This window comes from Rousettus aegyptiacus, unplaced genomic scaffold, assembly GCF_014176215.1.
Source record: "Rousettus aegyptiacus isolate mRouAeg1 unplaced genomic scaffold, mRouAeg1.p scaffold_m13_p_12, whole genome shotgun sequence".
Lineage (NCBI taxonomy): Eukaryota > Metazoa > Chordata > Mammalia > Chiroptera > Pteropodidae > Rousettus > Rousettus aegyptiacus.
In genome coordinates, this window is record NW_023416287.1 from 56662187 (window position 1) to 56689334 (window position 27148).

Here is a 27148-nt window from a genome sequence, read left to right on the forward strand (position 1 = left end):
AGAAAGAGAGATTGAGAGAGAATGGCCTAGACTTCTTAGCATAGTGCTTGGCGCATAGTGATGGTCCAGTAATGGAGGTTATGATTATAAATAAAGCCTAAAACTTGGCCCTTGACCTTGGTTGCTACAGTCCAGTTTAGTCAATGAGATATAAGAACATTAGAAGTCAAAGCACCAGCCTGTTAGCTTGCTTCAGCTGGTGTCCCAACTACTCCCAAAGCACAAAAGAACTTGGATATTTTAGGAATGTAAAAAAACAAACCGAACCCTGTTACTTCCCTTTCCCAAGTGTCAAGGGCATTCCCCCATTCCCCACTGCACCTGCCTTATACAAGCTCCCCAGAAAAGGCCCCCAGAGAAGGCCTCCTGCGCATGTGATTTATCAAGGATGTGCCTTCTAGAGAGACAAGTAAGGAAGCAGGAGAAGCGGGATAGGGAAGCAGAGGTTCCCAAATAAGGGTGCAGCTTCAAGAGATTTCTCCAGGGGGTAGATTCCTGGACTGTGAGTTATGCCTCAGAACCATTTCAGCACCTGTGGGGCACTGGGCAGGGCTGCCCTGCAGGGAGAAGTTGCAGGCCCTCTGGTTTTCTGCTCTTTGGGTAAAGTGGCTCCAGTAACCAAGAACGATCCTTCAGAGAAGAGCCTGCTATGGGACTGAAAGCATTTTGGAGTGGGGATGGGAGGGACCAAAGGGAGGGTCAAGGGTGGAACATCGACATTTCTGCCTCAAGACCCCACTCCAGAGCTCAGGTTATGGAGCACCAACTAGGCCTGCGAAGACCCAAGGAGTTGAAGCTGCCCCACCTCTCTCTCCTTGGCTTCCTCTCTTGGTCCTTCCCCTTTGGAAGGAAGGCAGTGAAAAGGCCCTGGTGCATCTGGCCTGGTTCCGTCCTTTTTGCCAGGCTGTACCGCCAAAACGTGACTATGTCCTGCCAGCCCACTTCTCTTCCTGCCTCCTAGGCCCTAGATCCTTCTCACTGTGATTATTACCAGCAAATATGAGTCATGGATTCACATTAAGAGAAGAGTCATCTGTCCCAGGATAGTGCACAACGAATTCCAAAGTAGTAGTCGATATAATGGAAGGACTGAGAGTGTGGAGGGAGAGCACCATCTAGGACTGAGGTCACAGAAAGAAGAAAGTACCAGGGCTCAGGCTGGCCATGATGGCAGCTTTCAGCCTGGTAGATGAGAGGGGAAGACCTTCCAGCAGTTAGATTGGTATGGGCATAAGTTCGAGGTATTGAATCATCCTATTTGGCAGTGGTGCCCAAGGGGGAGAGGAGGCAGTTGCTGGTAGGGGTAACTCCAGTGAAGAGACTGAGTAGCCGCTGAACCCAAAGAGTCTGGGTTAGGGTGGGTGCAGTGGGAATCGAAGGGACTTTTTCCTGGGCCTCTTGAAAATTTGCGTCCATTTTAGAGCAATTATTTTAGGAGCTACATGTTAAACATCTAGACAAATTGTGGACTTAAACATAAAACTGTGATTTTGTCCAGAAGAGGACAATTTTGACAGAAGAGACACTCTACCCTACTATCCAGTGGTTTGAAGAAGGTAGAATTAAAAATAAACATTCCACCAAATTGTAACAATCTGATTTTTAAAAATTGGGCTTTAGTGTCTATGATCCTGACACATTTAAGAGACAAATGGAGGTGTGAGCTGCCAGTCCCTGCACATAGTAGGCACTTGACAAACAATTCTTGAATGATTGGAATTATTTGTTTAGAGCAAATATTGTGATTATTTGATTTTAGTCTTGACTCAATATTGTTTTATGCAGGGGAGGGCCCCTAGGCTGGGTTTCAAAAGAATGATGACTGCTGAGAGAGTAGGAGGGGAGTTATGTTTTGGTCTTTTGAGGGGGTGTTTTTGTGGGTGCCTAGAAGCACCAGCTCCCAAGAAAATACAGGTTCTAGGATGGGAATACGTGTGTTGAAGGAAATAAACCAGTTGATTTTCCAAGTTCTTTTAGGGTTTTAATCTTATTTTTGACACAGTTTAGTCTAATAAGGAAGTTCTATATTTTAAAAGTTAAAATAAGTTACAAATTTGACTAGAATTCTAGGTAGTGTGTAAATATGGCACAAAATTACAAAATATGCAAATTGTACACCACCTAAAGGAAACTTTCCTATTTCCTTAGCCACTCATTTTCCTTCCCCAGAAAGAACCACTGGTATAATACCACATTTACCTTTCAGAGAATTTCTATGCATTCACGTGCAAATTTCTTGCACAAATGGTTATATGATATATATACTATTTTGTTTCTTTTTTACCTAACACTGCACCTTAGAGATAACTAATCAGTACTGTCTGATTATAGAGCTGTCTCATTTTTTAAACTTATATTTTTTGTTACTAAACAACCCCATTTTATGAAACTTCAATTTTATTTATTTGTTGTTGTTGTTGTTATTATTATTATTATTATTATTATTATTATTATTTATGCCTACAAGCACCTGGTCTTCCCAGGTGGTCTCCCATCCAAGTACTAACCAGGCCTGACCCTGCTTAGCTTCCGAGATCAGACATTGGGCTTATTCAGGGTGGTGTAACCGTAGACCATAGACCGTGGCTCCACTGGCGTGTGAACCCAGGACCTTCTGTGTGTAAAGCAGACGTGCTAACCGCTACACTATGGAACCACATCCTGAAGCTTTTAAATAAAACGGTGAGAGATGGTTCTGTTTATTTTTAAAAGTAAAAGCCTCTTCACTATTCCCCTCCCACAGCTTTTTAAGCTGTCTTAACATACACACGTTTTGTGTGTTCACACACATGCATCATATTTTAAAATATGTAACTGGTATCACATCGTATATATTTTATATAACTTCTTTTCCATTTTTAAATATATGATTGATATTTTTATTTTTATAGATATACATTCACGTTATTCTTTTATTTTTTTGTAATTAATAGAAAAATTTACTATTGTTTTTGAATAGATAATGTAGGTACAGGGTATAAATTTAAAAGCATATGAAAGGATGTCCAATGGGAAGAAAGTAAGTCTCTATCCACCTCTGGTCCCCAGCCACCTATTTCTCCTTTAGACACAACCACTATTGCTATTTATGCTGTATCCTTTTAGAGATAGTCTATGCATTTACAAACATATATACAAATTCTTTTATCTATACAAACAGTAGCATGTTATCCGTGCTGTTCTATTCCTAGCTTTTATTTTCTTCACTTGAAGTAGGTCTTAGGTATTTTTCCTATCCAATATGTATATAGATGTTTCATTTTTTTAAACAGCCACATAGTATTACAGATCATAACATGGATGTACCGTAATTTATGTAATCTGTTCTTTAGTCATTTTACATGTATGGAGGGTATCTGTTGGGTAAATTCCTAGAATACAGAGACTGTTTGCCTCCCCTATTCCTCCACATTTTCTTATCAGTCCATTCATTCATTTACTCATTCATTCATTTGTTTATTTACTACTGCTTTCAACCCCAAACCTGTCTGTCATAAGCTGTCTATCATTCTAAGTTCTTGACTGATTTAAACCTACTTTCCTTTATCTATTATATTATTTTGCAAATAGACAAAGACTTGTTCGACTGGAGAAGTTAAACGATTTTCTATTTCCAATTATTTGCTAGGAGCACCCATAAATTATCCCAATCAGCTGAGAGGGCATAAACCTTCAAGAGAAGAACATGTTCCAATGTCTCTGCATCCTCGGGGGCTCTGGGGGCCCTGCCATTCAGTCCTACCGAAACCTAGCCTCTCTACCTTGCCTATGAATGAGTTTGGCAGTGGCTAGGAAGCCCGTCGATAGTATTCTAAGTGCCAGATGAGTAGGAGAGAGGTCTCATGCCAGCCAGCCAGTAGGTAAGTATTAGTCATGCAGGAGCACAAACAAGTCTCTAAAACCACATTTAGCCAGCTGTGGCCAGCGGTGTCCCATGGTTGCCTGCCTACAGACACCTCTGTGCCACATTAAGAAAGATCTCCCACTTATTGCGACAACAAAGCCAGCTGCTGGGAATTAGATGGTAAAGCCCAGAAGAGGAGGGGGTGGCTACAGGGACTGAAAGGGAAGGCGAGCCACTCCCTACACAAACAGTTCCTTTAACTCTCCTCCAAATGGGAGTTGGCACTAGGAAAGGAGGTGGGTCAGAGGAAAGGAAGGCAGCTCTCCAAATCCTCACCACTTCTTTAACGAAGAGTGGGAATCATCAGTGAGAGATGGTCCTGATAATGGGAACAGGAACCCCAATGGAAGAGGACAGGATGAGGTAGAAAGGGCCATAGAAAATGTCAAAATGCTCCGAATTCTTTTCTCTTGTATGCGAGATGAGAGAGTATTTTCTAACATCTTGGCTCCAGCCCTCACCTCAGAAAACACTAGACAGAAATAGTGTGCCTTATTTGTCACCAAGACCCTGGGCTTCAGGGGTGAAAGAGTTAATTTCTACCAATACTTGAAGAATAAGTATTTCTTTTCTTGCTTTGGATGTGATTTTTAAATCTAGATCTCAGAGTATAATCTTTATTTTTTAAATTTCTAGACTTTAGGAAGTAAATTACTATATTCCTCCAAAAAGTTTATTTCCTTAGGATATACTCCCAGAAGTGGAAAAATGATTCCAGAGAACTTATAGACTAAAGGCTGTACTTTCACCTTGAAAGATTTATCCACGATTCTCACATCTTTTATTCATGAACTGATTTATTGATTTAATAAGCCATTAAATGAATATTAATTTAGTGCTTACTTTGTACCAGGCAAGGCTCTCTCTATAGAGGTAGGAGGAAGGTGTTGTGGGATCACAAAGAAAAGATGGTTATTTTAATTGGGGAATCCAGGGGAACTGAGGAAGTGGCCTTTGGACCTGGGCCTTGAGGGCTAAATTTCTGTATTCAATCTCAGGGGTTCATTGCTGGCAAAATAAGGTTGGACCAAGCCTTCATTTAATGGGGAAAAAATACGGCCTCATTTCAGGTTGTTCTATTTATATTAAGACTTCTTTAATGTAAATTCCCATTTAGTGAAGTAGTGAGGATTTGGAGAGCTGCCTTCCTTTCCTCTGACCCACCTCCTTTCCTAGTGTCGACTGAGAATATTCAGTCCCTGGTTGTGTATGGTCTGCTGTCTCTGTGGGTTCATTAGAAAGCATATTCCAGTATCCCCCTTCTGAAAGGTCTTCCTAAATTGCTCTTCGTAGCTTCCTAAATCATGGGGCTTGTATCTCCTTTTCAGAAGTCACTATTCGAATTAAGCTATTCTGCTCTTCTCATGCCTATGAAAAGCCCCATTTCTTACTAACGGTGGAGAACTGCCCTGACGGTGTACTTTCCCCCTAACCCCTACCGGCCCCATCCTTTCATAATTAGAAGGGGAGAGTGAATGAATATTCTCTGCTTTTGATCAAGACATATCTCCTGCCAGGAGTGAGGAAGGATGTGTAGGAGGGAATGTCTCTGATAATAACAATAAGAATAATGAGTAAAAGTTCTCAACAGGATCTTGGGCAACTAAGTTACCCAGACCATTTATACATGTTTACAGTGTGAGTGTTTTTGTCTCCAGCTAACAATGGTTCCCAAATGTCTTCCTTCCCTGGGCCCCCTCCCAAGCATGGTGAATGGTCCTGTCTGAACTATAGAGGAACAGCTTTCAAAATTAGACTTTTTTTTCCTGCTTGCTTTTGGCAATGCATAAAGTTAGGTGGGGTGCCATTAGCCATTGGTTGTGGGAGGGCAAGGCATTCACAGTACCTGGGTTCTAAATTCCATGGCTGGGAATGTCATGTGACCTTCTGAGCTAATGCAGTCCCTTCTCCAAGTGACTGAGGAAATCTTTCCTTCAATACGCTCCTCTCAGCTCTAAAGTGATTGGTGTGGTAATCTCCATGTTTAAGAAACAAACTGTGACTTCAGCAACAATTAGCTGACTTCCTACATATCCCTCTGTACCACCTCTTCGGTGATTTAAGAGGAAACAAGATTTCCTCCTCCTGGCTCCACTGGACAGAGCCTCCTCCAGCTCAGGTCAACCCAGCCTTCGCTATGCAGCGGCAGGAAGTTCCTCTCATCCTCCGCACCCCCTTCACATCCTGGTAACAGGAGGATGAGCAGGAAGTGGAAAGTGTCAGGGCAAAGTCTTTCAAGCTCACAGTCGGCTCCGGGCAGCGAGTGGGCCTTTAGGGAAACAATACAAAACTTTCCAAATGGTTCTGTTAATGGCTCTCCACAAATACTTTACACAGTTGTGTCAGAAATTATTAGTCACTAAGATGCTGGGTTGTTTATTTGTTTTTTCTTTTTCTTTTGCTAAAAAAATGTCAAGGTTGAGTGTTTTTCTCAGTAACTTTTACTGGTTGTTTAGGATACTTTTGATGGTAGATGGGACAGGCCTCTTGTGTGATGGAATAGCCCATGACAGCCTTTGTGCTCAGGATCAGGAAAACTGATTAGCTTAAACAGATGCTCGAAAATTTGGGAAAATGCCCTCCCCCCGCCAGTCGCCAGCTGCCAGATTGTTCTGAATCTTCAGACACGGCATATTACTTTTCAGGCCTCAGTGTCTTCATTTGTAAAATGAAGAGGCTTGAATCATTAAGGTCTAATGTCCTCTGAGTCAGACAGTCTCTGATGAGACCCACACAGAAGCCCTCTGGTTTCTCCAAGAGCAATAAACCTCAGCTATGCCTAAGCCCCATCTCCAGAGGCAACTTCTCTACGTCTTCTGTCCTTCCCTTTTCCCGTGTGGGGCTGACCTCTGAATTACTCTCTAGCAAATCTCTATCGAGTTGGAATAAAAAAGCATGATCTGGTAATAGAACTTTCACAGCGGTCTTCCAGAGTCTTTATTAGGGTGATTATTTTTTATTTTAGCTCTAGAATCAAAAAATGGGCCCAAAGATGGCACTTGCTTATAAAAACTTTGCCTTTTCATCAGCTCCTCCTATTTAACCACTCTCGTCCTTACTTATTATTATTCCACTTACTGCACAAAGCTAAAAAGTAACCTGGGATGCTGCTTCTTATCCTCTTTTTCACTGCCCATCTCTTTTTTCTTTATTGAAGGAATAATAGAAAAGGGAGTTCTGTTTGTTAGGAGGTTGACATTTATCAAAAACAACATTTTTCCTGACTAATGTCCATCAATTTACCTTGGAATGTAAATATATTTGAAAAGCAAACCTGTACTAAGGCATGCCCCAACTATCCAGCTCCTATAACTGAAAATCTCAGGGCAACACCTCTTTGATTTGGTGTGAGACTGGCATTCAGAAGTTCCACGTGAGATGCAAAAAATCCCAATGTCCTCTGATTCTATGCTAAAGGCAATGATACCTGGAAGAGTTATTTCTACATGGGACCTCTCTAAATTTAGAAAAATAATGAACCCTAACAAAGAGAAAATAACAAAATGGAATTGAAGCACATCTTCTGGGGGTTATTTTTCTCACTTGATTGGGAAGTCTTTTATTCCTGTTCCAAATGAAATAGTCTATGAGAGGCATCTGGCACAAAACAGGAGCTCAGTTAACAAGAGCATCCTGCTCCATCCCCAGTGTTTTCATTTCACACAATGGGTAAATGCGCCTGCTCAGAGTTGGCATCCTAAATTGAGGGAGAAGAGAGAAGGAGCCCTATATCTGTTGGTTGAGAGCCCTCCTCTCCAAAGTATAATTGTACAAACAAAATAGTCAGGTCTCCATGGATGCCTAGGGCAGCCTTTGAGGAGAAAGGGCAGCCTTTGAGGAGAAAGGGCAGCCAGAGAAATGCATTGGGTGAGCAGACTTGGCCTGCCTGATTTGTCCTGGCAGCCAAGAGACTTTATACTTGTACATATATGAGTCCCAAGTCATTTTTAAAGCATTGACAGCCTAATTGTGCTCTTCTTCCTCAACAACTGCCTTCCTGAGTCACAGGTAACTAAGGGCTTTCCCAAGTGCAAACCATAGCTAAGTCACCAAGGTTTTGCAAGGTTAGATGAAGCTGGATCTCTGAAATTCCATGTTAGAGCCCCAATGGGTAACCAGTGTCTGTGAGTTGGAGGCCTGCAAGATTCAATTATGGGCAGTGACAGTAAAGGCATTAAAATCAGGCTAAGATGATGAGTAGTTCCACTTTAGTTTAAATGGTTTCTCCTTTCACAGTACTTAGAGGAGAGTCTGTCACTCAGAAGAGACTACAGAAGAGTCAGTTATTGTATCTATATCACCTGGAATGGGAGAGTCTGGCTAACTCTTGTGGTCCTGGTCCTGGTCACTCCCTCTTTGGCTTATCCATGTGTCCTTGCCGATCTTGGTTTTCTTCCACTGTTGTCCCATATTTAGACATAGACTAGCTGTGGGGGCATGTTGCCTTTGAAATGCGTATGCTTTCTACCTTATTGCTACTGCTTTTCTGCTACTGTGACTTTATTTCATCAGCACATTTCTAAGATTGATGTAGTTCTCTATGTTATGGGAAACACTCCTCTCTCTCTATTCAGAAAAACGGTGCCGTGGTCAGGTTCCCAGATCTGTGAGGAGCTCTGTCCTTCGCTGTGTAGCTATCTGGTCACTGTATTGCACTGACCACCTTGCCCATCCTGGCCAGAAACCATGCTATCAGCTCTGGGGCTGCAGCCTCCACAGCCTCTGATTGAACTCGGAGTTCCCTCTGATTGAACTGAGATGCTAACACTCCCTTTGGTCTCTACCAATTTTGGGTGCAATTATTTCTCTGGCCACCTTTTTTATAATCTCGGGAAAGGGCTACTCATCCTGTCTCCAGTTTTGGGTGTGAAGTAGTTGTTTCTAAGCAAAGTGTGGAAGTCCATCCTCCAGGTCAGGTAAGCAGAATGCAGATTTGTTGTATACCAACCCTGTTTTGGGAACTCTGCTAGGTGCCAAGAGTCCAGAGAAGAAAGGTGGTCTCTGCTTTGAAGAACTCTCAGTCTAGGGGCAGACCAACATAAACATATCATTTCAAAGCAATGTTATGATTTGAGGAGTAGAAAGAAGGGCTGTTGATATTCTCTCTGAATGTTTGGTTCAGCCATACCTGATGCTTGTGCCCAGCCTCCATGTTGACTGTTTGGGCTCTTGTTCCAAGTGGATGGTGCCCAGATAGAACTGAACATCCTCTGGACAGAAGAGCACTAGGAAGAAGACTTAGCTCAGCTCTGGAACATGGAAGAATAAGCATTTCAGAATCCAGGTTACTTAGTTATGACTTGAAAGAGGAGGAAGAGTTAGGTGAAGGAGAAGGAAAAAGGTTTACCAGAAAGTGGCATCGACTTGAGCCCAATGAGAGGACGTGTTAAAAGGCAAGGTGTGTGTAGGTGTCCCTGATGGTCAAGTCCATAAGGTGAGGGAGAGCAGTGGGGGCAAGCTGCCCTCCTAATAATGGGCAAGCTTGAGAGAGACTTGTTCAGACTTTTAAAGAAAGTATATCCGGTGGTCAAGAGGAATTTGGAGTTGAGAGAAGTAAGACTAAAGGAGGAAATCTTATGTAAATCTTAGGGACTTATGGATATTAAGGGATCTAGGAAATAGGTTATCCAGTTCTTATGGGGTTTTCCTTCTTTCCCTGTTTATATTTCCCTCTTCTTCCATAGCTTTGAGGCAAGTAACTAACTGAAGGGCCATCCTCTTTCTCCTCCTCCTTTTTCTCCTTCCTTCTTCCTTTTGTTGTGTACTTTTTATTTTGAAATAATTATAGACTCACAAGAAATTGCAATATACTGCAGAGCCCCCTTTAACATTCCCCTAGCTTCCCCCAATGAAATCATCTTGCATAACTTTACTACAATATCAAAGCCAGTTAATTGACATTGGGATAAAACTTTACAAGACTACAGATTTTATTCAGATTTCACCAGTTTTTACATACATTGTGTGTGTGTGTGTGTGTGTGTGTGTGCATGTGCATGCATGTGTGTGTGTGTGTGTGAGTGAAAGAGAGAGAGAGAAATTCTCTTCAATTGTATCTCACATGAAGATTTGGATGGCCACCACCTTAATCAAGGTACTGGACTGTGCCAGCACCACCGGGGACCTCCTCGTGCTTTCCATTTGCACCCACTACCCTGTCCTTAAGGCCATTCTAATGAGCTAAGCTAAAGCATATATTCAAACTGCTGCTCACATGTGCATGCACCCGCACGTGCGCGCGCGCGCACACACACACACACACACACACACAGTCCTTCTTGGCACATTTAAGTCTTTTGAATTTTTCTTCCTTACGCCGTGTAGGTCATGTCTACCTCCTTGGAGAACATGGATGTGGGGGAAGACCCTGTGCTTTGGGCCTGAAGCAGGATCAGTAGTACTTTTGGAGGGATTCAGAGTCCTGCCCAGGTGTTCCTGAGGTTGAGGACAAGGGCTCTTCTTCCCTGAGCAATGCCTTCCTTCTTTAAAGTGCCTCCTTTGTGAAATCTTAAATCCTCAGCAGAGGACTGAAGCTTAGTCAGAAATGGATATGGTGATTTTAAACATACAATAGGGATGCATAAGAGATAAATTATGTGGCCTCATATACCTTTATTTCATAGAGTTTAAATATTGTTCTAGTATTTCTTTAAAAAGGCTAATTTTTTTCCCCAAAGGATGAATCATTAATTCAATAATAACCTCTCATCCTCACTAAATCCATTGTGTATCTGTAGTTCATAAATATCACATATGCAGACTGACTTCACCAGAGGTGCATTTTTGAGATTTATGTGTAAAGTAAAATATTTCCATATTCAATAGTAAGTGCAGTGAATCAAAGTGATTGTAATTTTGGAGATATCATAATAGCAGTTTACACTTGGCATAGTCTGTTGCTATCATGTATAATTTTTTACTTAATTTAGGAATTGCTTCTTTAAAGCTGTGATAGTCATGGACATCCAGGAATAGGAATGCATTGGTTCAAAGGCAGCAGCCCACTCTGTGTTAGATAGCTTGAATTGTTGGCGAATATTTTTTTTAATCCAAAATTTTCCATCACATGAATTTCATTTATTTGCTATAGTTTGTCCTTTTGAACTATGCAGACTAAATGTAATCCCTTTGCCACACACTATCTCGTTGGAGCTGTGAAAGCAATTCTTGTGTTTCCTTGAAGCCTTCTTCTGCTAGTATAAACACCTTCACTTCCTTTTGCTGGTCCGTACATGCCTCCTTTCCCAGACTCTTTGCCATCCTCTCACTTCCTCAGGAAGTACTCTCGTTTACTCGTGTCATTCTTAAAATGTGCTATCCACATTTTCTGTTATCACAGAAAGAAAAACAACAGTAGTGTTTGGTGGACCTAACTATATAAACCACACGTAAGATTTTAATTGCTTTACATAGTATCCTGCTTTCGTGATGTGAAATTTCTACATTTATTTTCCCCTACAAATTCTGTAAGAAAAGCTAGTTAGATGAACACTTTATATACATAGTAAGCTCTTAATAAAGGTTCACTTTTATTATTGATAATATAAGACAACTAACACTATATAGTAAAAAAAACAAAACAAAAAAAACAGCACCCCTGTCCCCAGTAAATTCCCAAACAACTGCAAAGTAACATGAGAAAGGGCATGAACATAAGGAAAAGTGAATAACCAAGAGAAATAAGGTAGTTTCCCACATCTTTTTTAAAAAATTGAAATATATTGACATATAACATTGTATAAATTTAAGGATACAACATGGTAGTTTGATAAATTTATATTATTGCAGTATCATTGCCATTGTACCATAATTAGCAGCTGTATTACATTACATAATTATCCTTTTTTTTAGTGGTTGGAATAATTTTTAGTTTCTTAGCAAGTTTGGTGATTATAATACAATATCGTTGTCTATATTTATTGTACTGTGCATTAGATCTCTAGGTCTTATTTACTACTTGTTGCAAGTTTGTGCCCTTAAACAATATTTGTCTTGTCCCCCACCCTCTATCTCCTGGTAACCAGCATTTTACTCTCTGTTTCTATGAGTTTGGTGTTTTTAGATTCCACATATAAGTGAGATTATACAGTATTTGTCTTTCTCTGGCTGACTTACCTCATTTAGCATAATGCTGCCCTTCAGTAGCTCAGCTGCTAGAGCAAAGGACTTGAGTCCTTTCCCACATCTTAACTTCAGTCAGTTACAGTCAAACCTTCCTGACTCTTTATGGAGGCTTTGCCCTCTGAGGGATAAGCAGTAAAAATCAATTCATTATTGACACGTATGGGCAACAATCTTATTTCTTTGCATTCCTGAGATAAAGCTTAGGTAAAGCCTTCCTTCCATCCTTCCTTCCTTATTTCCTTCCTTCCTTCCTTCCTTCCTTCCTTCCTTCCTTCCTTCCTTCCTTCCTTCCACCCTCAAGAGAGCACATAATCTTAACTATCCTGTAATCCAATCCCTATCTTACATTCTCCTACCTTCATGTAATCTTCCTTAAATTCTTTCCTTAATTCCAAAAGCATAAAAGAAACTACAAACTGTCATTCTCCTGAGCATTGTCATCAGTTTGGTTCGAATAAATTCTTATAAAAATTCTCTGCATGTTTGGATGTTTCTTATATCCACAATACTATATGACTATATATTTTATTTCCAAGATTTTTAATTGTTTATATTATTTGTTAATATTTCATTTCTTACTGTTTTATCTCATAATTTCTTATTCTTTTAAAAATGAAAGTATTCCATCATTTGAGTATCCTAAATATATTTAGTTTGTGAATGAATTCACTTTGGCATGAGTTTTATTCCAACTGCTTATTTTCTTGGCTTTATTTCATTGAATTAGTCTTCTCTCTCTGGCTTGCCTTTGCATCTTTAGTATTTTTGAGATCTCCACCAGTTCTCTGAGGTCCCCAGGTTAGAACCAGCTCAAAACATCTTTTTACAACTTTGGTCTTGTGGTGATTTGGGGATATCACAGACCAGGTCACAGAGCTGGCAGACAGCTTGGCTCCATTTCTGACGTTGAGGCTATTTCTATGTCCTTTTGTTCTCCTGGGCTTGTAGCTTCCTCAAATCTTCAGCCCACGCAGTAGTGGGCACTAGATTTTTTTTTTTTAATTCACTGTTTGGTCTGTTGGGATAGAAAGAATGTATTTTGCATACAGTAAGGACATGAATTTCAGGGACCAGGGGTAGAATACCGTGGACTAAATTGTGTCTGCCTCCCTGCCATGCCTGGCTCTGGGTGGTGGCAGCTCAGCCTGTTGAAACCACAGTGATGGACTTATCCTTTGAAACCAAGATGGAGGCAGTGCTGGTGATCTTTGAATCACTTTTGGGGTCATTCTTCCCTCTTTTCGAAAAATAGTAAACATTTGCAGCCTGATAGCTCTATTGTCCAGTCCTGTAGAATCCAAGAAATCCAATTGCCTTTATTCATTTTGTCTTTCATTTCTATTTCCATAGTCCTGACAGTATTTCTGCTGGTATAATCCCATCTTTTCCTGTTTTTTTTTTTTTTTTCCTGCCATGACTGGTTAAATTTGCAATTCACACCCATATCAAACGGTGTTTCTTCTTATCAAATGGTGTTTTAGCCACACCCTTAGTGTTCTCTTTAGAACACTTCTCATTTTCTGCAACATGAATAAGATGAGAATTTCCCAAATTTTCAAGTTCTGGGGTTTTTTTTGCTTAAAAATTTCCTCGATTTATCTCTCTCCTCTCACATTTTCCTGTAAGTAGTAAAGGAAACCATGCCACTCCTTTGAAACTTTGTTTAGAATCTCCTCAGGTAAATATCTAATTTTACTGCTCACAAGTTCAACCTTCCACAAAACACTAGAACACAATTCAGCCAAGTTCATTGCCATTTTATAAGGATCGCCTTCCCTTCAGTTTCCAATAACATGTTCTTTATTTCTGTCTGACACCTCACTAAAATGGCCTTTAATGTCCATATTTCTGCCACATTCTGTTCATGATTATTTATGTATTCTCTAAGAAGATGGAGGCTCTCTCTCCAGCTCTCTTCTTTCTGAGTTCTCACCAGAATTGCCTTTAGCATTCATATTTCTACCAACAATCCCTTCATGGCAATTCAGAATTTTTCTATGATGCACTTTAAAACTCTTTTAACTTCTATCCATTACCTAGTTCCAAACCACTTTACATTTTAGATATTTGGTCAGCAGTATTCTATTTCTAGGTACCAACTCAAGTTGGCTTGGACTGTCATAACGAAATACTACAAATTGGGTGGCTTCAGCAACAGAAATTTATTTTCTTCCAATTGTGGACTCTGGAAAGTCTAAGACCAAAGTTCTAGAAGGAAATAAAAACCACTAATTTAAAATGATAAATTCACTCCTGTGTTCATTGCAGCAACCTAGGTGTTCGTATATTATACATATATATACACACAGATACACACAGACATATACATGTAATGGAATATTACTGATCCGTAAAAAGAATAATGTACCTAGAGGGTATTACGTTATGTGAAAAAATTAGACAGTGAAAGACAAATATGTGATTCCAGATATTTGGAATCTAAAAACAAAACAAACAAAACAAAATGGAAACTAACTCGTAGATACAGAGAACAAACTTATGTAGCCAGATGGGAGCAGGGTGGGGAGAATGGACGATACAGGTGAAGGAATTAAGAAGTACAAACTGACAGCAATAAATTAATCATGGGGATCTAATGTACAGCATTAGGAATATAATCAATTATATCATCTTAACTATGTGTGGTGCTGGATGGGCTCTAGACTTATGGTGATCACTTTGTAAGGCATATAAATGTCTAATCAGTAAGTTCTATACCTGAAACTAATATAATATAGTGTGCCAACTGTAATTAAAAAATAAATTTTAAAAAAGGTGCCATCAGGGTTTCTGGTGAAGGCTCTCTTTCTGGCTTGCAGACAGCACTTTCCTGTTTTATTTTTCTTAGTAGCACTTAGCACTGTGCAATATTCCATGTGTTTCATTTGCTTGCCTTCCTCCTCCATGAGAAGCAAGCATCATGAGGGCAGAGATTTTTATCTGTGGAATTCACTGATGGATCCTCAGCACTTAGAACAAGCTGGCACACAGCAGGTGTCAAATAGGTGTTTGTTAAGAAATGAAGAAATGAGTTGCTGCCCTTGTGTGTGTGCGTGCGTAATAAAATAAAGCCATTATTTAATATTTACTTTGTTATTATTGATGAGGGAAAAAAGCCTGGTCATATCTGCTTTTCACCTAAGTGTTTTTTCTTTTTCTTCCTCATAATTTAAAAATATTCTTGTTCATTTTTATTTCTTAAAGCTGAACAGACATTTCCTCTGAGTATGTGTTTGGTTTTATGCTTCTGAGATGTTCCTCTTGAGAAAACACATATTTCTGTTTCTCTCATTACAAATCTTAAAATAGTAATAAGTAAGAGGTGTGTCTCAGCACAGCTATCGTTTAAGTCCTAGAAAAGTTTCCCATTGCAGGTGGCAGGTAGCACTCCTGAGGCGGGAATCCTTGTGGCTGTAGGCATTTAGTTTAAAAAGATAATAAAGGGGGCAGGGATAGGAAGATATTGTGTCAACTAGCAGCCTTTGCAGTTAGAATCGCCCGTGTTTGTGGCTCATGTCTGAGTGCTAGTGAAGCTACCCTCACCCCCCGCTGTAAGGAGAGTCTCACTCCCAGGCCTGCCCGCACCCCCCCCCACTCCCTCCCACTCCATGGATGGTGACAGCCATACATGCTCCAGGCTTTGGCAGGTCCAGGTGGAAGAGTCTGTTTTCACAGGTGCACCCCACATTCCAGTTGAAAATTGGCTAAGAGTGAGTCTCTGATTAGAAAAGCTAAATTTCTTTTGTAATGAATAAAATACTTTCCTCAAAATATTGAAACAGGTGGCAGAGCATTTGACAGTTTTGGACCCAAGGATGTTTCTGCCTTCCATTGTGACAAGGAAAGTTTTTTCTTGTTCCAGACAGAAACTGACGGTTATGATCATTTCTGTAATCTATTATGTAGTTTGAGATATTTAGGGATTGAGAAAAAAGACTCTTTTCTTCCCTCCCTAGCTTTCTTTTGAAGAGCTTTCCAGATCACAAGTGTTCCTTGCCTTTTGATAGTTAGAAAGGAAGGATCTGACTAAATGACCTAACCTATATTAGCAAGGCAGACTCTGCCTTTGTTTTATTGTACATTTTAAAAAACCATTTTAAAATCTGCATCACTCATAGTATCTTTACTCCCTCAGTCTTAGAAGAGTTGATGCATGAAGAGATGTCTGATTGTTGGTACGAGGCTTTATCAACTCAGAAATACAGCAGTGTGATGATTAGATGAGAATCCTTTTGGAGTTAGGATGGCAGTGTAACTTTTTAATTTACGTGAAAAATGCACATCACTTTTTATGTTCCAGGTCTTTAGTTTAAAATGTTAACATTCATTCATTTTGTCCTTGTAACAATTCTACATGCTAGATATTAACGCTGTCCTCCTTCTGTCTGCAGAAGGGATTGTTTGAATGTCCTGCCCAAGGTACGTGGCTGTTGGTAAGTGGCAGGATTAAGATCCAAACCCAGGCAACCTGAGACTCGAGTCAGCCTTTCACCACTTCCGGTTCGCGGTCGGTGGTCTTGGGTCATATACATACTTCTCCCTTCACCAGAAGCTGAGGTTGGACACTGCACCCTTACTCCTGGCACAGTGGTGAAAGGGCTTGATAACTTTCCCCTCCCCTGATGTCACCTGTCACTGCTTGATGGAAAAGGAGTGTCTCTCCTTTCCTATAAGTTTCAGGGTTTCGGTGCCTCCTCCTCCCACGTGGCAAACACATCAGCCTGGAATGCTTGTTCTCTTGATTAAATATTTTCTAATATCCCTCACTTGGGATTGAAGGTGAAACTCCTACCTTTGACCTGGATGGTATTCCTGGCTCAAGTGTATACAGAAGCCACTTAGTGAAGTAGGCGTTGGGAGTGGGTACTCACTCAGAAGGCCAGAAAAGCATCCCTTTGTAATGAGAACAGAAAATCTGATGTAATTTCTTGGCATCCAAAACAGAACATGCTGTGCTTTTTAGAAATAGCACTCACCTCTTAATCAGTTATTTTAGGGTCTGTACATCCTGAGCTATCACCAGGGACCTCCTGAACTTCTGGGGTGACTGAAGGGGTCTAGGGAGGTAACATCATTCTGCTCTCTCGGTGGTGGGTGGGAGTAAGGGGTGGAGAGGCTCTTGGAGGCCTGGGTGACCTTTAGGGGGCTCTAAATAGCACCAGCCAGACTCATGCCCTCTCGCTTGAATGTTCTGTGGCATTTCTAATCAGCTCAAAAGAAGATGAGGAATATTCTCCATGGAGGTGAACTCCTGGCCATTTTGGAGAAAAGCCCATGAGAGTTTTATGATTTACTCAAATCAGCCAATAGGAGAATCCACGGAGAGATGATTCCTTCAGCGAGTGACCTACTGGCCACTGGTGCTTGCCCTGAATGTTTGGGCACCAAAACTGTGCCTCGGGCACCACTTCTGGGGCACCGAAGAGGTGTAGTCTGTAGTGGCATCTTTCAGGTATTGATGTCCCATGTCCTCAAAGGATGAAAAATATGGGATTAGAATAATGTGGGTCTTGAAACTGAACCCGGAACCAGCATGACCAAAGGAGAGTGGTGAGTGAAGGGAGAGAAGAGCTGGGATCCCCACAATTCCACCAGTTCCCACTGGGTCCTCTACCACAGGCAGCAGCAGCCTCGATTTACCAGGGGGCAGCTAGGGAGCAGACACTGACTCAAGTACTTCATTTCATTTTTATAGCAGCCTTTTCTGCCAGTGTGACATTGTCAAATGAGATGACATTATCAAGTGAGATGATCTTATGACAGGACAAGGAAAGCCATAGCCACATGAATGTGGAAGGTATTGATATCATTTATTTGGTAAATTGAATTTAGTATTATTCTGTTACTGCTTTGCCACTGTCTTTCTGGCTTATTGCCAGACATAGCCTTCTTTTCCTTACTTAACCATGCATTCTCAACCTTTCTCAAAAGAGTATTCACTGTGAACCTAAAACTGCTCTAAAAAAAAATCTATTAAAAAAAGAGTATCCATTCATTGTTAGCTTCGTTTATTTATTCATTGGTCAGATTTGCTTGTGACTTGGCAGTTTCTGAGGGCGATAGGGAACTAGAATATTTTATAACCCAATGAAGAGGAATGTAAAAAGAATTATAATACAACACGAGCAATGTTATAATAGAGTTGCATGCAAAATGCCAAAGAATAGGCAAAATTCGTATACACATCATTATTCATAATAGTCGAAAAGTGAAAACAACCCAAGTGTCCATTGACGGATGGATGAATAAAATATAGTATATCCACACAGTGGAATATCATTCAACAATTAAAAAGAATGAAGTATTGAAACATGTATAAAATGGATAAACTTTAAAAACACTATGCTAAGTGAGAGAAGCCAATTACAAAAGATATTATATGATTCCACGTGTTGTATTATTCCACTTACATGAACTAGCCACAATCAGCAAGTCTATAGACAGAAAGATTAGTGGTTGCCTGGAGCTGAAAATAGGGAGAGGGAGTGATTGCTAATGAGTATAAGGTTTACATTAGGGGTAATGAAAAATTTTTTCAAGTTCGATCGTGTCAATAGTTGAACACTCCGTGAATATATTGAAAACTATAGTTTGTACACTTTAAGTGGATGAATTTATGGTATGTGAATTCTGTCTTGGTAAAACTGTTAGAAAGGCTATGTGAATGTAGGGCAAGAGGGATTAATTTTGATCCAGATATCCAAAGGCTTCGTATTGGAGGAGTATTTGAATTAGCTCTTGAGAGGCAAATTTTCCAAGTGGAAAAGCATACTGAACAGAGGCCATATTAATGCAAAGTCATGGGGGTATGAAAAGGAAGGGCACATCTGAGGACTAACCAGAAGATTGGAGAGGCTGGAGTGTAGGCTATGGTGGTAGGTGACAGCAAACGAGCCTGGAAGGATAGAAAGAGGCTAGACTGTGAAGGGCATTTTGTGTATGCCAAGGAGTTAGGCACTGCTTTGTCCATAGTGGAAAGCCACCAAAGGGCTTTACTGAAGAGAGTGTCATGACCGGATTTAAGCTGTGGAATGCAATGAGGAAGATGGTTTGTAGTGAGGTAGAAATGGGAAAAGAGAGACAAATTATATGTTTGCAATTGTCTAGACAGAAAATAATAATACAGTATAATGAGATGAATTCAAGACATCTTTGGGAGGTAGAATGATTAGGGACTAATGACCAATCCTTGTGGAGTAAGAACAAGGATGAGGAAGAGAAGGAGGGAGAAGTGAAGTAGCGGAGATGGGGGAAGAGGGGAAGGAGGAGGGGAGGGGGAGGGGTGGAAGGGGTGGGGGAGAGGGGGAGCCATCCAGTATTGTAGGTTGGTGGCTGGGTGTGACAGTATCATTAGACAAAAGCAGAATGCAGCAGGTGGGATACATTTAGAGGTACAGATCATGAGTTTAGTTTTAGACATGTTGAGTTTGAGGATCCTTTGGGACATCTAGGTACTGATGCTCAGCAGGCAGCTGGAAATGATCATAATCATTACAAATCACAATAGCAACAAAACCTACCATATTGGGTTGTCTGCTATGTATCAGCTGCTGTGCCAGGTACTCTGGAAAGAGGTACTCTAGAAACAAGGGACATATAGATTTGTTTTCTGAAGATTTCAGAAACAATTCACCATTAAAAAGCAGTGTCCAAGCTCACTAGTGATGGCTGGACTGCCACAGGTGGGGAATTACCTGAACAGTAGACAGTGTAGGGCCACAGGTATGACACTGCTCCTTCTGCCAGGACTATCATTCCATCACCACTAGATGTTTATTCCCCAACACCAGCAAAAGAAAGCAAAACATAAGTCTACATGTGGAGTTGGTTGTGTTGGGAGACCACACCCATGAGATGGAAGGTGGCAGAAGAGACATGGGGCATTCAGAAATACAAAACCTCTCCTGTTTTTGAATCAGTATTCTAAAGTGTTTAGTGAAATAAAAGGCTCATTCTTTTGTTTGGTTAGATCTTTAAACAAGAATGCTTTCCTTTTCTAAGGTCTCCTTTGTGGACCAGTAATGCCCATTATTACATTATAAGCTTCTGGAGCAAGTTATGTTGTGGCTCTCACAACTCATAGTCTAGTGTCCAGATGGAGAAAAGGCTCAAGGAGGGTCTGTGGAGTGAATGGATGTGCCAAGACTTATGAGCACCGCAGTTTGCTGGGATCCAGTGCAGCATGCCTCCTTCTGTACAGTGGCTTTGCTGCCCAGTTGCCCTGGGGCAATGGTACTGGGGCTACCGGTCTGTGTAATGTTCTTGCCAAAGTCCCAACTCAAATAAGTAATTGTGTTTTAATTATTTGTGCCAAGATTTCCTGCTGTGAGTGAATCCTATGTGTACCAGTGCCTAGCACATGTAGGAGCCCCTTAATTAATATTTGTTGGACTGAAATTAAAGCTTGAATAGACTTGAGGAGCAAGTTAAGCCCTTGGCTGACCTCAGCTGGTAAGAACACTTTGATGAAATATAGAAGAGTAAATCTAAAAATTTAAATTTCAAGAGACTCCTGAAACCTCCCATCATCTTTCCTTACTTCAGTTTTATTTCAAATTGATACAACATTACAGAAAAAGGGCTTTGAGTAGGGAAAGCAAACCCTTCAAAAATAACTTTCTCCTAATAATACTTCTTTTCTATCTATTTTGATTGCCTCTGAGGAAATAAATGGCACCTGGCCAAGATTGTGACAAGGAGGAACGCCGAGAGAAAAGGGAAGCATTTGTGGAATAAGTTGAGAAAGAGCTAGTGGCTGAGAAGACAGGGAGCCATGGGAGGGGATTCTGGAGGTAGAAAGGTGGCTGTGAGAGGCTGGCCTCCCATCATTGTCCCATTTTCTGCCAGGAGGTTGTACCTTGTGGGTATTTTGCACAGCTTTAATTGCTCTCATGTCACTCCTAGCAAAACACCCTCTCTGAAGAAAATCTGGTACCCATTGGTCAGGAGCAGGAAAATTCACTATTTGGAAAGGGAAAAACTCTTTTAGAGGAAATTTCTCTAGTGACTTTTTAGTTCTCTGATGACCTGAGCTTTCCTGACCAAGACTTGAAACAGCAGCCAAGTGGCCATTGGGAGTCCCAGCCTGAATTTTTGTCCTCTCTTCTTCTTCTCCATAGTCCTGCCTGATTTTTTTTTCTCTATTTCTGTCCCAGTCTTTGAGTGCTGTCATGATTCATCTTTGTCAACTGTATAAGTTTTCTATTGCTGCAATAACAAAGTACCCCCAACACAGAATGAAACACAATCATTGTTTCACATTTCTATAGTTCAGGAGTGTAGGTGGGTTCTACTAGGCTTTGCTAAATTCAAAATGTTGGCTAGCTGGGCTCCTATCTGAAGGCTGTGGGGGAAGATTTTGCTTCTAAACTCATTAAGGTTGTCAGCAGGATCTATTTCCATGTGGTTGTACGACTGAAGTTTCCTTGCTGGCTGTCAGCTCTGGTCACTCTCTGCTTCTTGGGGCTGCCTACTTTTCTTCTCATGTGATCTCCTTTACCTTCAAAGTAGCAATAGTGCACTGAGTCCTTTTTGTGCTTGCTTCAGCTTCTCCGTCTTCTTCTACCTTCCTCTTTTGTCACCAACTAGAGAAAGTTCTCTGCTTTCATGGGCCCATGCAACTAGATTAGACCCCTTTTAAGGTCAACTGTGCCATATAACATAGCAAGATGGGATGTTTTACTACATTCCAAGATTCTGGCTTTAGGGTGTGGAATCTTGGGACTAGTTCTAGAAATCTTGCGTACTATACCAACCTCTGGATGTCATATCAGATGAAATGAACCAGCCAAAGCTCCCTGAGATGGTGTGTCCATTTTAGCCATTAGCAAAGAAAATCAAAGATTACCTATGTTCATTTAGTGACAGAGTGGAGCCATTTGCCTTATCACAGGATTCCTTCTAAGTGCTTACTTGGTTTAGCAACTTCAGGAAAGTTTAATCTTTCAAACTTACAAAAATGGTGAATGGCCTAGAGGTGGGTTTTCCTTGGTTTTGGATTATCTACTTATTTGTTTGTTTTATGTGAAGCTCTCGGCTCTCCATTAAACCTTGTTTTTTGCTAAATGAAAGCTCAGTGTTAAGTATTGTTATGGAAAGTTCATTATTTTTAGTCAAACAGTATGGAGCCAGGCAATAAAATTCAGGAAAGGGCCCTTTTCAATAAAAACCTTGGCCTTGTCTAACTCACTAAGTGTCAGCAAATAGCTTTCAAAGCAGGTGGAACACCATTTGCCTGGCTATCAATGAGCAGCTTAGTGTACTTCAGGGGACCGTGGATATCTGGGCTCTGCAGTCACATTCTATTAATGCCTCATTAGACCCAGTACAGCCCTTGTCTTTACATGTTATGTGCTTGGTGAGAGGAGAGACAGATGCCAGTTTCCCAAGAGGAAAAAAAAAAAGCAACTGGAAAAAAGGAAATGGCAGATCGTCAATGAGATAGCTTTTGTTTCAATTTTCCCTCCTTTGTTTTCTTTTTAAGCTCTCTGTGAATTACTGTACTTTCCCTTTTGGTATTTTGGGCTATAGATCTCTACATTATCCTGAACTCTTTTTTTTTTTTCCTGTTCCCTAATATTCATCTGGAAAATATCCCCACACTAGCCTGCCTTGTTCTAGTGAGATCCACTGTCCACTTCCAGATCGTTTTACTGACAGGGAGCAGTGTGGTCCTGTGGCTGAAGGCCCAGACTGGGAGCCAGGAAACCTGGGCCCCTTTCCCAGACCAGCCCACCACACCTCTGCCGTGCCTCGAGGTCTCCATTAACCTGCACTGGGCCTGCAGTGTGCAGTGTGAAAGCTGGAGATAAGCAAAGCATAGCCTTTGCTAGGTTGTAGTTCCCAGCTGTACCATGAACTAGCTGTGTGACCTTGGGCTCAATCAGTATTCCTATCTCCGAGCCTCAGTTTGTCTTTCTGTAAACTGGGGAAGAGGATATTTACCTCCTCATGTGAGAAGCCAGGAGATGACAAATATTACATGGAGTTGGGAATTTGGGCTTTGGTTGGCCTCACAGGGCTGGCAGGATGTGGCCAGTGGCTCTCTAGGACAATGCAGGGCTGGGCAGGAGTGGGAAGGGGCCAAGACATAGTGTCAAGGATGAACCATTGTGCTCTGTTCCTGTTTAATTATGGTTTGGGGGCAATACGAGGGTAACCTAGCGGTAGCCCTGTGGCTCTTGACATTAGCAGGCCTGCAGAGAGAATGGCTGCCAAAGCAGAAAGGAGCAAAGGCCACAGCAGTGGGCAAAGTGGCAGATCCGGTGAGGCAGATGAAAAAGCCCATTTACGAGGCCATTATCTGGGTGTCTTTGAGTGGGACAATGCTTCACTCTAGCACCCTGTCCCTCTACTGTTCCCAATTTTCTGTATGTATTTTTCTTCTAGCACTGGTGGCTGAGATTACTTTTTTCATAATGAGATAAAAGAGCACTGAACTTAGGTTCAGACCAACTGGTTGTTGGATTTGAATTTTGATTTTACCGGTTTCGTGAACTTGGCTAATTAACTTGCCTTCTTTGCCTCAGTTTCCTCATCTGTAAGATGAGCATAGTAATATCAGCTCTGCTGACCCCTCTAGTTTGCCATGAAGAGCATATAAATCACAATACACGGGTAAATTTTGTAGGCCTTAAAGTGTGTGTTATCATAATTTGTCTTTTATTTTCTTTTAGGTCATTTTAAGGACAAGCTTAATCAAAGTGGCAATTGGGTCTGGACATTGGAAGACCCTGGCATAGTCCCTGTGTAATGAGGGAAAAAGGTCAAATGAATGAGTAGCTGAGAATGAAGAAAGAGTTATGAGGGGCCCATCCCTTCCTTGATTTTTCATACTAATGGACATCTATGTTTCCACTCAGAATTCTCACTCATTTGTCAGGTACAGGGCCAAGATACCAAAATAGCACATGTGTAGGGCTGGAACTATTACTCTTCAATTGTTTCTGGGCTTCTTTTGCTCAATTCCACCTCTCTCAGAGTATCTGCAGACGTGTCAAGGATATAATACAGGCCAGGTGATGGTGCTCAGAAAGGATCCAAACATTACACATGGAGACAAGAATTTTAGAGATGTTCAGGGGACGGGTGCAAACCCTGACTTCCCTTGGCAAGCTGATTACCCAGTGCCAGCATCAGTGGGGGCTGAAACATTCCCCGCATGCTGCAGGGGTACCAGCTTATGTAGGCAAAAGAGGCCAACATGACAGATATTCAACTTTAAATGACCAATTTAGAGTACATTTCTGTACATGTGATGGATGTCACAGGTCAGCAGTTGGAAATTCATCACTTATCCTAACCAGCAAATTCTTTTTTCATAAACACACAGACATTTTCTAATAGACATAGCCACAGAGTTTCATGTTTTTGTTTAACAACTGAATTTAAATAATGTTGGGAACACTGAAAATGTCACTTTGGGAAGGCACAGTGACCTTGAAGGAGAGGCACAGACTTTTGGGCCAATCTCCAATTTCTATCATTTATAGTGTGTCAACTCTGGTGAGTCCGGGAGTCTTCTAAGTTTTAGCTTCTTCATCTTCAAAGTGGGGGAAATTATACTGAATTTATGGGTTGTTCTGAGGACTTAAGATAATGTGTAGAAAGAGCTGTACTCAGATCTAATTGCGTTAGGAATTCCAGATTCCCCTTGGGACCCTTTGTTATAAAAATAAAACAGTACCTATGGTATTTATGATTTAGCATTTTAAACTCCTGTCAGATTTTTTCCCTTCTTATATAGAGGATGATGGACAGACTTAGTAGAACTTCTGTGATTTTGTTTACTTAGTATCTTTGCTGATTTCCCCATGGTGGGTTGCCTTAGAAATTAAGCATAAAATTAAAGTGACAAAATAAAAACCAATGGATTCGTATCAGATGCCATGTAGTGGGCTGCACATTTTTCATGTAGAAACAATTTATACTCAAAACAACCTTAGGCAGTGGATACCATTGTTACCCCCACTTTGTAAATGAGAGGACTTCATCTCGAAGAGTTGGCGTCACTTGACCAGGGCTACATGGGGAATGAGGGACAGAACTGGGACTTGAATTGAGGGTTTTATGATACCAGAGGCCACGTTCCCAGTCACTAAAGTATACTGACTTTGCTCAAAAGCAGCCTGTTATTGTAACCACACACTTCAGAGCAGTTTCTAAGGTTGTCATGATTACACAGGGACTAGGGGAAAACTTTGGGGAGATGACAAAAAGGAGCGGGAGCTGTTAGTCTTGTGGGATATATCCACGTCATTTTCCTCGTTGTCTCTCACAGCTCAAATGCCATGCCCCACCCCTTCAGCAAATGCTCTGTTTTTGGAGCACCTTCCCCTCCCATTTATTCCACATCTATCTTCAGATTTACCTCCTCTTGGGTCACTTTTGGTTTGCCATCTTGCTCTTTGGAGCCTGAGTGACTTCCAGGTATCTTAGAGTCAAGCCCAAAACTCTAACTAGGGTGTCTGCAGTGACCTCCCTTTCTCTTCTCATCTTGCATCTTCTATCAGTCTCTCAAGCACAACCCCTTGGGCACCCTCCGTGGACTCAGCCCATCCCACCTTTGTGCCTTCTCCAGGCGGCACTGGGCTTGCATGGGATTCTGGCCAGCTCAGCAGGCCATGGGGGCGGATGACTTGGCAGCCCTGCAGGCAAATACTTAGGACTCAGCTCAGATGCAGCACTGTATGATGGAAAAGCCAGGGGCTTTGAATTCACTCATATATTCATTAATTCATTCAACAATTTTTGTTGAATCCCAGGTATTGGGAACATAATAAATAATCAGGCACAAGGCTATTCTTACAATTCAGAGGAGGTGGCTCAGAAATGAAGAGTGACATTTTGGTGAGATAGCTCTGGGTGTAGTGTCCACTGAGCACTGTGAATGTGCAGAAAGGAACTGAGGAGGTTGAGCTGAAGAAAAGGGTGTGTCAGGTGGAGGAAATACAACATATGAAGGTTCAGAGGCAAGAGGTAGCTGGTGATTTCACAGAAATACATACAAAGCACTGTGACTGGAACATACTGTGTATGGAGAGAAATGGCAAAAATCCCAATTCATTTTGGTAGGCTTGTCATCCACCATTCCTATTCACACTTAAAAGAAATAATTGGAGAGACTGCAGAGCTACTGCTTACACAGGTATGGGCACGGCTGAAAGAAATCAGTAGGAATTGGGGTGGCAAGAATAAAAAAGAAGTGCTGTTACCACTCTTAGCATGGAAGGGGCAAGAGGAGGGAACAGTTATTAAAACCCCAAGAAAGCAATAGCTACGAGCTTAGGAGCAGGCTGCCAGGTAGGAGTTGGGAACTTTGGTAAAGTACACAGGCACTGCCAACCCACAGCTTGGCAGGGAGATATAGAGCATGTGGGGAAGGGTGGAGAGTTTACCTGGAGGGAAGCAGAAAATACCAGCTTGAGTAGACATAAATTTTGTTTCCTAGTTGTACCCCAGCTCCATTCATTGTCTGTATCACAGACAGCGAATCTCATTCTGCCAAGGATTGCACCAGAGTGCAGTGAAAAACACACACTGAAGAAATAAATACAAATTCAAAAATAGAATCCAGACCACAGAAAACATAAATTAAAGGTCAAGTATGAGGAATGGGAGAAGAAGGTTGGATAATAAAACAAATATGTGGAGAATATTTGGACTTACATAATTGCCATTGTTGAGCCAGAAATACAGCTCTGAGCTTCCTGGTGGCCAAATTTTAAAGGAAGATGAGGTCAGTTACATAGTTTTCCTTGTCAGAGAAGTGAAAGCATACCAGTTTGTATCGAAAGTCAGATTTATCTGAGACCTTAGCACGAATAGGAATTTCCTCCACTGGGGCCCTGGGGCCACATGATTTAAACAGACTGTGACCCTAAGACAATTCCTCTAGCAAATTCAGGTCGATGCCACGCATCTGGCTTGTGTGTTTTGTTCACTGGTAGTGTTGAGTTTATCGGTAGTGTTCACTGATGGTGTTCAGCATCGGCCTCTTTAACATGATTTCATGTTCCTCAAGATCAGGGACCAGGCTTGGTATGTTTTTTCTACCTCCCATCACCATACTAGTTTGAAATGGAGTCTCATGAAAATATTTCGAGTGATAAATTTTTTTCT

At 41.2% G+C, this 27148-nt stretch overlaps 1 pseudogene; it reads right to left on the minus strand.

The window, feature by feature from the left end:
* Window positions 1–2457: 2457 nt before the first annotated feature.
* On the minus strand, window positions 2458–2574 carry LOC118610627 (annotated as a pseudogene).
* Window positions 2575–27148: the final 24574 nt, after the last annotated feature.